We start from the raw sequence: 16,191 nt of genomic DNA on the forward strand, positions 1-16,191 counted from the left end.
AACTTAAAAGACACCAAAGTTATGCCAATTCCGATCGTTCTATGACAGCTATAGGATATAGTCGGCCGATCCTTGCGAAATTTGGCAGATCGTATAAGTTTGCCCAAAAAGGAATCCATTGAAACTCCCATCCTTCTAACTTGCAAAACAACGAAGTTATGGTATTTCCGATCAATCAGTTATATGGCAGCTATAGGATATAGTCGACCGATCCCGGCCGTTCCGACTTATGTACTGCCTGCAACAGAAAGAAAGGTGTGTGCAAAGTTTCAACTCGATAGCTCTAAAACTGAGAGCCTAGTTTCGTAGAAACAGACGGACATGCTTATATCGACTCAGGATGTGATCCTGATCAAGAATATATATACTTTATAGGGTCGGAGATGTCTCCTTCATTGCGTTGCACACTTTTGACCAAAATTATAATACCCTCTGCAAGGGTATAAAAACTATCGCGATTTCGATATTTGGGTAAAAAAAAATAACGATATAAACATATGATTTAAAAAATATATATCGATATAGGATCGATCAACAACCCTACAATATTTTCGTCACTTGTATTTTTGTTGTATTTATGGGTGCTTGGATCTCAGTGAGCCATCCCATTTGGCACATAGACTCCTAAAGATCAACTCGACTATATAGCCGTCCGCTCATTTTTTTGTTGTATTTCAATAAATTGCTCATTAAATAATTTATCAGAACATTATTAATGGTTTAAGTTTGACTCCAAAGGGTTTGGGTCCACAGCTTAACAAAGCGCAGGCTAATAACGAGGCAGTAATGGGCGAAGGCTCTAGCTACTTCGGGAGAACTAATTGTGGAATTACGATTAGGACATTTCTATGCTGGAAAAAGTCCCAACATCCTGCCGCCGTTGAAAGTTCCGCTTTTATCAAAACTTTGAAGGAAGATGGAACAGATCGATCAGGGTCCTAGACCAGAGATGATTGCATGAGGAATGGCAGGTTCATGAGGCCTTTAAGGATAGAGTTGTGAGAGCACTTTTCGGTTGATACAATCGTGAAAAACTTCAGCACCATTATAAGTGTGTAGGTTAGAGACAAGAATTGCGACGCTCACTGAGATGCATCTGGACACGTAATTTTTACTGCTAAAAACCGGTTGAATAGGCAATTTAACTGGCTGTGAATTTGGTTAGTTTTGGTTTGGTCCTTATTGGCAATGTTTTTTTTTTATGTATAGTACTTCTTATCATTGTGTTAGGTGCTAGTGCGAGGGTCTCCCTGCCTTCGGTATGCTGTGGAGGTTAACGGATTGTTGCTCCTGTTTGTGAAATTCTTTTGAGAGTTTCCGTCTTCATTTCTGTTAGTAATAAGCTCATTTCTAGGTCATGCTGATTTGAAGCTGGAGGGTCGGCTGGTTTTTCTGAACGCATATTAATGACCGGGCACTCCAGAGACACGAATTCCATGGCATGTGCTGCTCATCCTTCGATTTCCCTGACATGAAATGTACAGTCGCATTGTACACAGCTACGGCACATGATTACTTGCATGTTTGTTCCCTTGTTGTACCCGTTATCGGATGACTCCTGAGTTTGCAGGTAGTCCCTATCTTACTTTTGAATTTCGGCATTACGAAGAGGACAAGGTCTTGTTTGCGAATTAAATTGAAGTTTTTATCAAATACCAACATAAAGCCGTATTGTTACGCGTTGTGCAGTGCCATATTTGGGTGAGCAGAAAACTGATTTATTTAATTTTCGGACTTAAAAAAATTTCACTATCGAAAATGTTAAATATTTTAGGCAAGGATAAAACCCGCAATCACACATGAAGATCAATCTATAAAACCAGCTAAGTGATCCCATAGAATGCAGAAATTACCAGGATTATGAACACCAACAGATACTTCGCCAAAGTAGAAACTAGAGACTTTAACACGCGACATACGTACTGGGACTTTCTGAATCCGAAAGGTAGAGCATTATTCGAAACAATAGTAAAAGTGATAAACAAACTGCATTTTGTGTCTCGTTCTTTTAGACCCACAGCTTAACTTTGTGGAGAACATCAATATCTTTACTATCACTATGGAATCAGTAATTGTCGCAGCAGCAAAAATTGTAACACCAAGGAGCACATACGAATCGCGAAATCTACTAGCCTGGCCCGCAAATAAACACAGCGACACCATCGACTCTGTCGGACCACCCAGAACTGAACCTACGCGTTGCTCCATCGCTGTCACGATCACTGTCGACGTTGCTGCTGCTGGCGTGCCTCGATGTCATTGGTAGCTGATGTTGTTGCTGTAACTTTGCTCCTAATTGGTCAATAAAACTGCATTGTGTTGTTGGTAGATGCACTTGCCGTTGGATTCACTGAGCTTGCCATATATTTTGGCGTATTCTTTCTTTTGGCTTTCTCATGATCCCAAGCATATTCAATGCTTACTCAGGGAACGTGTGACCCTTATTGGGGCCACGCCATCGTTTTGCATCCGCTGCACGGTGCACTCGATGTGGTTGCATAAGCTCTATTGCTGTTGTTGTGAAGAACTTGTGCGCGTGTGAATGGACTTAATTTTTATACCCTTGCAGAGGGTATTATAATTTTGGTCAAAAGTGTGCAACGCAGTGAAGGAGATATTTAGTATTTGAAATATGGACTTAATTTTTATACCCTTGCAGAGGGTATTATAATTTTGGTCAAAAGTGTGCAACGCAGTGAAGGAGACATCTCCGACCCTATAAAGTACATATATTCTTGATCAGGATCACCGCCTGAGTCAATATGAGCATGTCCGTCTGTCCGTCTGTCTGTCGGTTTCTACCCAAACTAGTCTCTCAGTTTTAAAGCTATCGAGTTGAAACTTTGCACACATCCTTCTTTTTTTGCAGGTAGTACATAAGTCGGAACGGCCGGGATCGGTCGACTATATCCTATAGCTGCCATATAACTGATTGATCGGAAATAACTTCGTTGTTTTTTAAGATAGAGGGTTGGGACTTTCTACACATGTTATATTTGACCAACATATCTTATGTACAAAATTTCATAAGGATCGGCCGACCATATCTTATAGCTGTCATTCAATGATCGGAATTGGCATAACTTTGGTGTCTTTTAAGTTAGAAAGATGGGACTTGGTACTGATTCTATTTTGCACAAAATAATCTGATTTGCCAAATTTTATAAGGATATATCTAATAATATAAGATGCGTTGCGCCACCTAGCGGACTGCGACTCAACTGCAAGGGTATATAAACTTCGGCTCCGCCCGAAGTTAGCTTTCCTTTCTTGTTTTTTAGTAATTTAGTTTTATTTAGTATTTGAAATATTTGGTGTTATGTATTTTGGTGTATATCTAGAACAAGATAATCTTCCGAGTCGATATCAGCATGTCCATCTGTCTGTCTGTTATAAAGCTATAGACTTTGCACACATCCCTCATTCATCATTCAACAACACCTCAACATCATTTTTCCTTTGCACGTAGTATAAAGCCGGGATTGACCACTAAATTCTATGGCTGCCACATAACTGATTGATCGGAAACGGCATAACTGTGTTTTTTTTTTGTATAGATTGGGACTTTTTACAGATTTAATTTTTGTCAACATTATTCGATTGACCAAATTTCTCAATAATCGGCAAAATTGATTGAGCTGCCATTGGACCTTTTTCTTTCAAATCTTGAATACGTGTCGATTGACACATCATCGGGATGGTTGATTCCATTCTGTACCAATCTTATTCAAAACAATAAAGGAAAGCAAACTTCGGGCGGAGCCGAAGTTGATATACCCATGCAGTAAGGTAGCAGCTTATATTACTATATATGTATGTAGCAGATCGTATATAGTTAGCCGATCCTTATCAGAATATCACCACCAAATACATTTTCTAATAAAAATGATGGAAACAGCCCCATGCATTTTTAAAAATATCAAGGTTGTTGCAATTCCAATCGTTCAGTTTTATGACAGCTATAGAATATAGTCGGGCGATCCTTATAAAATTTGACAAATCAGATTATTATGCCCAAATTATGCCCAAAATCTGTACCAAGTCCAATCTTGCTAACTTAAAAAACACCAAAGTTATGCCAATTCCGATCGTTCTATGACAGCTGTAGTATATAGGCGGCCGATCCTTATGAAATTTGGTACATACCATATTATATCGTATATAATACATACCAAATCCCAACTCTCTAACTTAAAAAACACCCAAGGCATTTCCGATCGTTCAGTTAATAGGATAGGACAGCTATAGGATGTAGTCGACCGATCCCGGTGTTCCGATTTATATACTACCTGCAAGAAAAATAAGGATGAATGCAAAGTTTCAACTCGATAGCTCTAAAACTGAGATACAAGTTTGAGTAGAAACGGACATGCTTATGGCACCATCTTGTATAAGATCTATTTTTTTATTTTTATACCTTTGCAGAGGTTCAAAAGTATGCAACGAAGTAAAGGAGACATCTCCGATATACCAACAGAACTTCCCAGTTCAACAGGCAAGCTAACACGGCAGCGTCGGATGGGCCAGCGCGGCAGTGTTTAGAAGGTACGGAAGAAAAAAAATGCGTCAAATGCAGACGGCATGCGGGTCAGCAGCAGAGGAACCAGCACGGCGGCGCGCACGGAAGAAGGAGAAAGAGGAATCACCGTGGAACGTAACGGTCCCGGCCGGGCCTCCGCGGCCGTGCTCGAATGTTATAGGAGACAGCGGGGACGGCGGGGAACGAAGCGGCCCGCGACTGCGCAGCTGTGTTTATAAAAATGCAGAAAACACAGAAATGCATTGGGAATGACCAGGAGGGGGCGCAACAACAATATGGTTCGGAGGCCCAGGGAGGGCTGTAAAGAAAGCCCGCCGATAGAAAGGCGGCGGGATTGGAGAAAGTTAACGGCGAGAAACGGAGGAGCAACGGATTAACGGCAGGAAGCGAGAGTTGCAAGGAGTAACGGGCGCCTCAGGCACTATATAAGGAGGGTTCCTGGAGCCAATCGGGACCGAGTCTTCTAGGGAATCTGGAAGAGTTGAGTGAAAGACTCCCCGTGGGTAAGTCCAACGGCTGTACGCGAGTCATCGAACAAGGATAAGTCAAGGAGCAAGTGGGAAAAGAATCAAGGATCCGCGGTGGAACTGAAGCCCAAGCGTAAATCGAGTTGGGTTGGCTTATTCCCGGACACGACAGGTATCCTGGTGTCATAGCAATAGCGACTGATCGGTCTGGCGTACGCCTTATCGATTTCAGACCGTTACGACCAGGTGTGATACAGTAAAGCGATGGGTAGCCAGCTCGGGAACCCAAGCCCAATAATAAAACCATACAGGGACAAGCCGGTCAGGTCAAGAGACTCCTGATCCAGGCGCTGTGCGACGTACGCATGCCGGGGGCGTGTCCTCTGGGGAAGGCTTTGGGGGGGCGTGTGTATTGGCACCAACACGGAACGGTGGCCGGGGAACGACGGGAGGACGAGCGGCCGATTGGCTGAGCCGAGCATCCGGGGAGATTCACCCTTTTTAAACATTATACAAATAAAGGGGATATTTGTGAAACGAAACACCATGTTTTATTTCTGGGCTCGGGCAGTCACGTCGAATCTATAAATTCGGTGGAACGATCCATAAACTCTGTGGGCTAGCCGCGGCATTTGTTGCGAGCACCAACCAGTAAAAACAGTTCGTTACAAGACTCTAGCCTTGTAGGAATTTTTCCTTCAAAAACCTTTACTGTCGTTCAACAAAGTTACGAACACGACGTGGTTATTATTTCGCGCAAAGTTTGTTATTTCTGCAACGGATTTTTCAATAATTTATTTTAAAAAAGTATTATCAGTACGTACTCCCTTCGGAACAGTAACATTACCTAAAAAATTATGGATAGACTACGAAAGGGTACAGATAAGGCCGTCTGTCCGCTATTAGTTATCTTCATAATAATTAACCACAAACTCAACACATAAATAATTATTTTAAAATACCCTACTCTAAAAGCCGACAAAACGATATTGCTCCCCATTTAAACTTTAGTTTTTAACTATAAGCTACCATTATATACATAATTTAATTAATTCATATTTTTCAAATTAGCTACGGAGATTTGTGGTATATGGACAGAAGGACAGCAGAATAATTTTAGTGTTCCAGCTACAATTTTAACTGTTAATGACTATTATGATTATATACGACAATGTATTTAAAGAATATGTACATAAGTATTAACGATGAAAATATTACAAAAATAGTTCTTGTTAAATTTGATTTATCAATGGTTGAGGATTTAACATCAAGCGGCGAGAAATCGTTTGAAAAATTTGTTAGAAAGTCCTTGCGATGTATTATGTCGGATAAAGTTGCTGTCCAATTTTTAGGGAGAGGGACCGAAAGGGAAAAATGCATAAGAGGATTACGAATAATTTAAGGAATGAGCAGTAAGTTTAACAAAAAGAATTCATAAAGCGGGTCTTTCAGTATGCCCCAGGACCAAGCAAAGGCCAAACGTGATTAAAATAAATAATTTAACTTTTAAATAATAAATAATAATTTTAAAATGTTCGAATGTTATTGAAATTTAAACTGGAATTAATAAGTCGATGAGGGTTCCATGCGAACATTTTGTGAATTCGCTTCGTATCCGATTCCGGACCATGGGTGAACATTTTGGGAATTCGCTGCGTATGCGATGCCGGACCATAGGCGAATATTTTGTAATTTCGCTTCGAATCCGATACCAGAACATAAGCGAACAATTTGTGACTTTGCTTACAGTCCGATGCAGGGACCAAGATGAAAATTTTGTGAATTCGCTTCGTATCCGTGTGGCTCTTTTGATAATTCCCTGTCGGTTCATTTTTGATCCGAAAACGAATTCACGTAAGACGTTCGCTTCTGAAGAGCTCTGCTGCCCCAAACTGAGCGACAAGTAATTCGTTTAGAAGCCGTTCTCGGACGTTTTTTTCGCTTGAAGTATGGATCCGATTGCGAATGGTTAGATTGCTGGGAATTCACTCGGATAGCAACCGGACTAGAACAGTGGTAAAAAAAACTTTTTAAGCTCAATTTTCTTGCATGCAACTCGAATACACACGAATATTTCCAAAAAATACAAAGTGCGAACAGGATGAGAACAAAGGTATTACTGCTCTGCTATCCTTCTAGTCCAAAATTATTACTTAACGCCATCATTATACCATCCAAAAACGACATCACATATCTCGGTGTATACCTAATCAGCTTACTTTCTTGAAGGAAGTTCATAGGACCGATGCGCGAACAACTAAAACACAAATCTTAAAGTACATTGGCTGCTAAGATAGCGCTCTTAACCGTAAGGAGTACCGTATAATACAAATTAATGCTCTGGGGGAGTGTTGGAAATCGAGGGGAGTGTGGGAAATACATTTTAATTTTATAAACTTTTTTTTTAGTCTTAGTATATTCTAAATATAATGAAAATAAAGTAAGATGTAAAGAAATAATGAAGAGAGAGAAGTTTAGGATTAGAGCACAGAGTGATTATGGACATTCGACTCTAAAGCTGCTGACTCCGCGCAGAAATTCCGGTAATTATTCATGAAACGTTACGAAGGCAACGTTAAAATGCAAACGCCTTTCGGCTAATTATTAGAATTAGCAGAATTTTTGAATTTGAGATGAACAGCAGAGAGAAACGTGACGATACCAGCCCACAGTACCAACGGAACGACGATGCTGAGATTTATGAGAGATTTTTGTGCGGCTGCATTGGTCATATCAGTGTGTAGGAAGGGATCAGCCACACCAAGCCAAAACAGCAATGGGAGAAGAGTAGTCTTGTATCTTTTACAACAGTTCAACGGAACTGCAATTCAACCTTAAAAGTTTAGATTTTTTCGATTCGGGATTTGAATGCTTTTTTATAACAGAGATAGCCGGCAAGAAAATAGTCTGGCTAATTTTTTAGAAGTTATCATAATTAAGTAATTATAAAATTGAAGAGTCATTCGCGAAAAAATTGTCAAAAAAACATGGAAAAGAACACTCTGTCCACCGTTCAAATCCCGGAATTAAACTTTGAACTGTCATTTCACTTATTAGATAATAAATGCCTCAACTTTGATATGATAATTAGACAAGTTTAGAGTAATGTTAGACAGAGAATGATTGGATATCAACCGAACTGGGTCAAACTGGGTTGTCGGAAAATAAAGATTAAAATGTTAATAAGATAGATTATAAAAGCAACGTAAATATAGATTTAATTGATAGTAATAAGAAAAACGAAACGACATATTGACCAAATACTTTAAGTGTTACTGTACAGTATTACTATTTACCAGTATTACAGGTTTATTGGAAATCCGTTTGCTAGACGGATATAAGACCGTTCAGAAGCAACCATATCGTCTTAGCAAGAGTGAGAAAGATCTAGTAAGAATGAAGTTTCAGCGAATCTAGCCTGATTCGACCGATAAGTTCCCCCTTCTTTAGCCCAATGAAACTAGTTGAAAAGAAGAATGATTATGCCTAGATTATGGAGAACTCAACGGCAATACCCTGGCCAGTGATTTCAATTAAGTGCCTATTCATCCTGATTCCGTTAAGAAAACTTTATTTGATGATCATGTGTTGTGGAAAAGCAAAGTGCGGCACCAAACGAAATTGGATGGTAAAGCTCCCCAAAGAGTGACTACAGTGCGGAAAGGGGCGGATCCCTAGAAGAGATCGGAAGGCCCTACGTAGCAGCAGCTAAAAGTCCGGGTAAATAAGGGCAAGGGGGTGTGAGGGAAAATCCACCGATGAAATGGGGCATGACTGGAAAGAAGAATTAACGGCGGGAAACAAAAAAAGAAGGATCAACGGCTGGAACCAAGGAGATGGCAAGGAGAATTAACTGGCGCTCCTGGCGTTAGTTATTTTAATAACTCCTGCCAGTGGAGCATTGGTGGATAGAGAGAACTACCCGCGATAGTGCAAAAGTAAATTATGACCGCGATTGCACGTTGGGCAGCGGAATGCTGAGCATCCGGACGCTCGAAAGCGCGGACTTTTCTTTGGATTCGCATCCACCAGCTAACCAGGCGTGCTGATGCGGATCGTATACCAATCGACCTTCTGGCATTCTTGTTAATGCTCGTTCTACTCCGTGACCCCTGTACAGTGTTGTGACGCTAGGCAAGCCTATCTGCTTTTTGATAGCGGCCGAATTAATCAATTTCAAGTCCAATTTTAATCTTTGTAAATGGGTCAGGTTAACCCAAAAATAAACAAAGCGGCCAGTCAAACTTAATTCCTGAGAGAAAGACAGACAATAATAAATGCTGATAACAAGCCGCTGCAGCTAATCATATGAATATTTTAATTGGTTTTGGTGGTGGCTGATTAGCCCATAAAAGCTTTTATATTTATATAGGCAAGACTATAGGCAAGTATGTCCATCAAGGCTATTATATGGAACTGACTGCCATACTAACTGGAAAAGCATTTGGAAAGTGTAGTGAAAGTCGAACGAGACGGAGTGACCGCGTTGTTCCACGGCACTGTTGCAAATACGCCCAAGTAGATTGCGCTGGTCAGGCTCGCTGGTCCAGAATTTCTCAGCATATCGCAGCTGATCGGCAGTGTTGGGAAACCATAATTGAAATTTCGGTAGAGGGCAGAAAGATGAGAGCGGCACATGGAAAAAGACGACCGCCAGGACACAACAGTGATCCTAAAGCCGTGCAAAACGGTAGCATACAACACAGCGCTGCTGCCTCAGGTCCTTTGCCCATCATAATACTGAAGGTGTCGGAAAAAACCGGCCTGCAGTTCACCCATAAAAGGGGCTCTGACGGCCAAGTATAACTCCCTTCTCTCCTGCCAGAAGGAAATTCTTGCCGCACCGTTCCAAGCGCAGTAGCCCCGCACTCGTAGGCACAAAACTCACTCCCTTCCATTCCTCCTGTGGCGGAAGACGGGGTCTATCGAGGCTGGTTAGCGCCCACACGCTAGCCAGGGTCGGAAGGAAATTTTCGTAGCGCCCCTCCCACAATGGGCGGCTTCAAGGTCTGTGTGTACCACAGTGGTGGGCAGTTCTAAGTCACCTGTCAGTAGGCACGGCATCGGGAGAGAAGAACATGCAAAAAAAGGCTTCGGGAGAAGCTCGTATAAGGATAAGAAAGCCTTTCCCAATAGGGGCAGTCTAGCCCCGCAGTATAGTGAACGAGCTTCTATCGTTGGTGATGGAAAAAGAGAAATGACATATTAACGCGATGCAGAAGACCCTCATACCTAGGCTAAAGGATATCCACTCTATCCTAGCAATAAGTGTCCTGACGGAGCCGTCGCAAACAGCCATAATGCCCAAGCCAGTGTGTGTCAGATGCGAGCGAGCAGGAACAGAAACAGTGTAAAGGGTGCAACTGACGCTTCCGCCAGAAGTCTGAACGCTCGACCAGGCGGTAAATCAAGGAACACCAGGATCAAAGAAGCGGTGGAGCAACCAGAGCGCCGAAAAAGCGAACGCCTGCGCCCAGACGGAGGCTAAGTGATCGAAGTCGCCTAAGGCAACCCCAAGCGGAGGCGAGCTCGGCCTGACGCAATAGTCATCCAAGCAGGGGGCATGACCTACAGCCAGATCTTGGGCATGGTCACGCGGAGAGAGGATAGCAAGCTGGAAGACATGGTTACTGTTCGTCCGTAGAGCGTTATGCGGCAACTACGTCAAACTTGAACTCACGGGAGTAACGGTAGGTCCCGGAGTCGTAGTCAAAACCGTAAATAGTCCTGACTAAATTTACCTGGATTCTGCAAGGGACTGCTCGGGTTGGCCAGACGCTTGCTGTGATCAGGCATGAGTTGATGTGCTTGAAGTCCTGGGGTGGTTTTCCTCAAGTACCGGTGGTATGGTGGTTCGGCTGATTCCTTATCGGCCGGTCCTACTGGCGGTCCGTTTCACGGGAGCAACACTCTAAGTAGGTTAGATAGCGCGGGGTCTGCTGGTGGTCCGTTTCACGGGAGCAACACTCCAGCTAGACTGGTATGCCGCGGGGTCTCCTCGTGGTCCGTTTCACGGGAGCAACACGAGAAGTAAGGAGGTGACGCGGGGTCTACTTGTGGTCCGTTTCACGGAAGCAACACTAGAAGTAGACTGGTATGCCGCGGATTCTACTTGTGAACCGTTCTACACAGGATCACTAGAAGTAGGTTGATTTTAAGTGCCGTGGTTCAGACACTGAGTAACGAGACGATTGACTCTGATTTCGGAACTGTCTTTATTTCAGAAGAATAACTCTTATATAAGATGCTAAATTATACATCATTAAATCTAAGAAAGGTCAAAGTTCTGGACGTGCTAAACTAAGGTTAATGCCAGGGTCACCCAACTCTGAGTCTGCTGACTCAGATTGTTTGTTCATGTACTGCTTGCGCATTTCGGCTTAGCTGGCTGGTTTTTACTTGCATCGGTCAGTCGGTCATTCTTCCCGCTGATATGCTGCTTCTGCTTTTGGCGCCGTCTACTAGTGCTGGGTTAATAGGTTGGATATAGTTTTATGCTTATTACTAATTGTTTATAGGTAAGAAAATCGGTTAGTGGGTTTTTATATTGCGACATGCTGACGCATATTGATTGGATCAAATTACTAAGTGTGCATATAGGGTAGTAGGTCTTGGCACTAGGTGCCAACAGTTACTACCGTAACGACTGACCAACCAAAAAATTTCAATGAGATTACGAGCGTAAGAATGAGGGTAAGATTCTCTCTGGGGGTCGCAAAAAATTTTTGCGTCCATTTTCGTTGTATGAAATGAGAAGTCTATATGTTGGATGGTTAGGGGTTTAGCGAAGGTGATAATCGATGCATTGAAGCTACACACATAATAATTTATGTGTGCGTGAGCTTGTAAGGCGACATCCTAAAAATTTCGCAGCGTGGAAGCGACATATACAAAGAAAAACGGAGAGTGACCGCCGACCGGAGCAGACTGACGGCGAGAAGAGGCGCGAATAGTTGAGGCAACCACGAAAATATGACGGGGTCTGACGTACATATCGAAGGAGTTAGAAAACAGCTAAAGGTGAAGAAAAAGAAAATGAGGATCTGCAAGAGCACGACCAGTCAGGGACCAATGAGTCAGGGATCTGTAAAGACGAGAATGCATGAGTGTTGAGTGTTGTGCAAATTCATATCATTTTACGAGCGAGCGGAATTTGTATATGGTATGGCGGAATATATGTTGTATGTTTAGTGGTTAGAAGAACGCAGTTCAAATTGTAATGCGGAACATGTTCCCGTGCAAGCACATCAAATACACTTTTGACATTTACAACTGTCCGGATACGACTCAGCGCAGTCCAAGCTTCTGATAGGTCCTAATAATTGCAGCCGCGTTCTTCGCACCAAGGAAAGCACTGCAGAAGAACCGATCGCTGACAAGACACATCTGGGGTGGCCGATCATAGGAAAAAGCTTCAACAGTGGGGGTGAAGACATGAAAACATCGCAGAGATGTTTCACCAGGTCAGAATATGCACCGAATATCAGAGATACCAACGTTTAGAGAGAAAAGTATTGCGACCGGCAACGATGTCGCAGAGATGATTCACCAGGTCAGAATATGCACCGAAGATCAGACGATTTGTACCAACGATTTGTATTTATAGACCCACAAACAAAACGAAGACAGCGCTACGCCATGCAGGTAATGACGTTTGGAACTAGTTACTATCCCAGCAGTGCTCAGTACGTGAATCACAATGTAGACGAAATCCTAGACAGTATCGACACGGAGGAAGAAGACATCCGCTTGCGCGCGCTGTCCACTACATTCATAAACTCGGATAAACAGGCCGAGAAGGTGCTTGAATGGTGCTGGAAGGTGTTGCTGCTGACCCTGGTGCTGTGACACAAATTAGGTCCTCATCTGCTACCATGTATCCCCCCGAAATAACCATGGAGAACTTCTCCAAGGAAAACAATGACTCACCAAGGGTGAGTTTCTCAGTATGTTAATTTCTGTATATGTATCCTCTTGCGCTCATATCGTTCTACGTAATGTATGAAAAAAAAAATATTCTACGAAATATGGAGAAGTAGATGTGCCTGGGATGGCGCCATACCTGAGAAACGATGGATCAAATGGAAACGATGGCGTCGGTATAGCAAGAATGGATTTGCCGCCGTAAGCTATTTATAAGATTTCAAAGCGGGCAGAAAGAGGCAGTAGAAGGAGACAAATTAGGCATGGAATTGAAGGCGCATTTATCGGCGTATGTGGTGGATTCACTGAAGTGGGAAGCGCGACTCTCATCGACTCTGAGCGGCTTTCATCATGGACCCGTCTACTATGGAGTGCCGAGAGAGTGGTAGGGTGCATAAGGCGATGTAAGGGCAAAACCCTTCAACGATCGGACTTCGAAAATCTGCCATTACAAGAAGATGTCCGGGTAGCGGAAAGTCTTCTGTAGTCGTACGCTAAGTACTACTAGACGAATATGCGACTAATTCTAAAGAGAAATACGTTGACGAAGAATACTATACTACTTTCACTTCCTCTCTTTATCTTAAAGCGGACGGACGTGTTTTTTTTGTGCGCAATTCGTTTTTGTAAAATTTGCAATAAGCTTTCTATAAACAATCGGTGTTTATTTCTTTACATATATAAAAACAAATTGCAATTTCTTAGATCCGTATCGCTTCGCGTGTGCAGTGATATATTTGGAGGTAAAATAATTATTTATTTAATTTACTTTCCAAACATAGCCCTGCTCTGCTTCTTCATCTCCTACGGTGTTGTTGCTATTCTTTTGCTTCTACTCTCGCTCAATAGAGATTCTTATCTCTATTTCTTTAAATCTTACTAACTTGCACTAACTGCTCTCTTTAATCTCCCCTTCTCGTTTCCTTGGTACAGTGGTTCAAGGTTCCTCATTAATAAAATAAAATAATATTTTTAAATTAATTATTTATTTTTTTAATAATTTTTAATAAATTAATTATTTAATTTTTAATAAATTAAGTATTTAATTTTAAATAATTTTTAATAAATTAATTAATTAAATTTTTAATAATTATGGATTTTAAATTGGTCTGTGCATTAAAGTCTTGCAATAAGACAATCTCGTCTTCCCAGCCTTCCATCCATTGCTGGCTCTGTGAAAACGTTTTACACGCTAAGTGTGCCGGGTTCACGGCCTCAGTTTCGGATGCAATCTCGCGTAGGTCTGGTCTCCACTTTTGCTGTGACGGTTGTCGTGCTGTTCAGGACGAAATGAGGTCGTTCATGAGGCAGACTAAAAGCGGTTTCAAGGAGTTGATTAGTGGTTTTCGAAAAATCAATGACCAACTCTGTGTGCTTGATACACAGTTTAGTAGTCTTCAACTACTAAATGAGTCTCCAAAGCGTAAGAAATCCGCTTTTAGTGATGTGCTCGGGTCGAATAATCTTCAGCCTGCTCAGCCGACAACTATGCAGCCGCTTATATCTCTGGCCACCCCAAGGGCCGGACCTGAGAAAAACTCGGCTTCCGAATGTCTCGGAATCAATGAGCAATTGTCCGATATGTCCTCTGTGGCATCGCTTCACTTCTGTAACAGTCACCAAACACGGTAATAAACCGTCCGGACCGCTGGTACTAGTTACGGCAGTATTAGTTACGGCGGCACCAAAACCCTTGCAGGTGATCCCACCATCGAAACACATTTTGGTTTCCCGGCTTGCCCCTGATACTTCGGAGATTGATATCTCGGCTTACATCAAAGCCAAAGCAAAAGCCGACATAAAGGTGGTGGATATTACAAAATTCAAATATTCTTACACCAGGCACACGTCATCTTTCAAAATAAGTGTGCCCTTGCAGATGTTCAAGACGATCTGTTCCGCCAGCTTTTGGCCAGAGAACATTTTCGTCCAAGAACATCAGCCAAGTACGGTGAAAAAAAAGATAACCAAACCTGTGGGTGTAAAACTCCCACATGTTAAGGCCACTGATCAACCTTCCACCTCATCTTCCTCAATTTCAAAAAACTAATGTCTTCATTAACACTTACCTATCAGAATACAAGAGGGTTACGTAGTAAACTTCCCAAACTGTATTCTGATAGTTCTTTTTTTGCAGACAAAACTCATCACTCCACATTTGCAACACCCATGTAGTTCAATAATAACTCCGTGCCAGCATGGCTTCATGAAGCGTCGCTCCACCACTACCAACTTATTGGAGCTAACATCTTTTATCACGGATGGCTTCCGGAATGGCTTACAACCAGGCGTCATATACACTGACTTCAGTAAAGCATTTGACTCTTTTAACCATTCGCTTCTTATAAGTAAACTCAGTCTTTTGGGATTCCCAACTGATCTTCTTATGTGGATTTCGAGCTACTTATCAGGGAGAACCCAATGTGTTTTCTTTAAAGATGTTATCTCGCGTGTAGTCCGCGCCACATCGGGGGTGCCCCAAGGAAGCCATCTTGGACCCCTACTTTTTACTCTGTTTATTAACGACTTGCCCCTTGCCTTAACTAATTCACTTGTACTTATGTACGCTGATGACGTTAAGCTATGCCTTCAGTATAAATTCACTAGCGCCCAGTCTAGACTTCAATCCGATTTGGATAAACTTCAAAATTGGTGTTTAGCAAATAACCTAAAGCTTAATGGATCGAAATGTAAACTTATGTCTTTTTACCGATCTAGTCCTCACCAGGCTATGTACTTTCTCTATGGGAACGCCTTAGAACGATTAACTCAGGTTAACGATCTAGGTGTCCTATTAGATTTGAAACTTAAATTTACCGACCATGTATCTACCATGGTTAATAAAGCTATGGGTGTGCTTGGTTTTATTAAAAGATGGTCAAAAGAATTTAATGACCCGTACATAACTAAAACGTTATATACATCACTGGTCCGTCCGATTCTTGAGTATGGATCGTGTGTCTGGAGTCCTCAATATGGAGTACACCAAGATCGCATTGAATCTGTACAATAAAACTTCCTTACTTTTGCGCTTAGGGGACTTAATTGGGTTGCAAATCTTTACCTCCCCTCTTATCGTAGTAGACTTTTGCTAATCAACTTACCATAATTAACAAACCGTAGAACGATGCTGGGTGTCATGTTTCTATACAATCTTATTTATGGAAATATACACAGCCAGCATTTACTAACACGCTTAAATTTTAACGTTCCTAGTAGAAGGACTAGAAACTTTCGTCCTCAACTCCTCAGCCATTGTAG

General features: G+C 42.0%; 1 long non-coding RNA gene across 1 annotated transcript; it reads left to right on the plus strand.

The window, feature by feature from the left end:
* Positions 1-432: 432 nt before the first annotated feature.
* LOC123257131 lies at positions 433-2,334 on the plus strand. The gene is made up of 3 exons (XR_006507104.1): positions 433-1,701; positions 1,775-1,945; positions 2,013-2,334. It is a non-coding gene; the product is annotated as an uncharacterized LOC123257131 (long non-coding RNA).
* The last annotated feature ends 13,857 nt before the right edge of the window (positions 2,335-16,191 follow it).

This window comes from Drosophila ananassae, chromosome 2R (genome assembly GCF_017639315.1).
Source record: "Drosophila ananassae strain 14024-0371.13 chromosome 2R, ASM1763931v2, whole genome shotgun sequence".
Taxonomy (NCBI): Eukaryota; Metazoa; Arthropoda; class Insecta; order Diptera; family Drosophilidae; genus Drosophila; species Drosophila ananassae.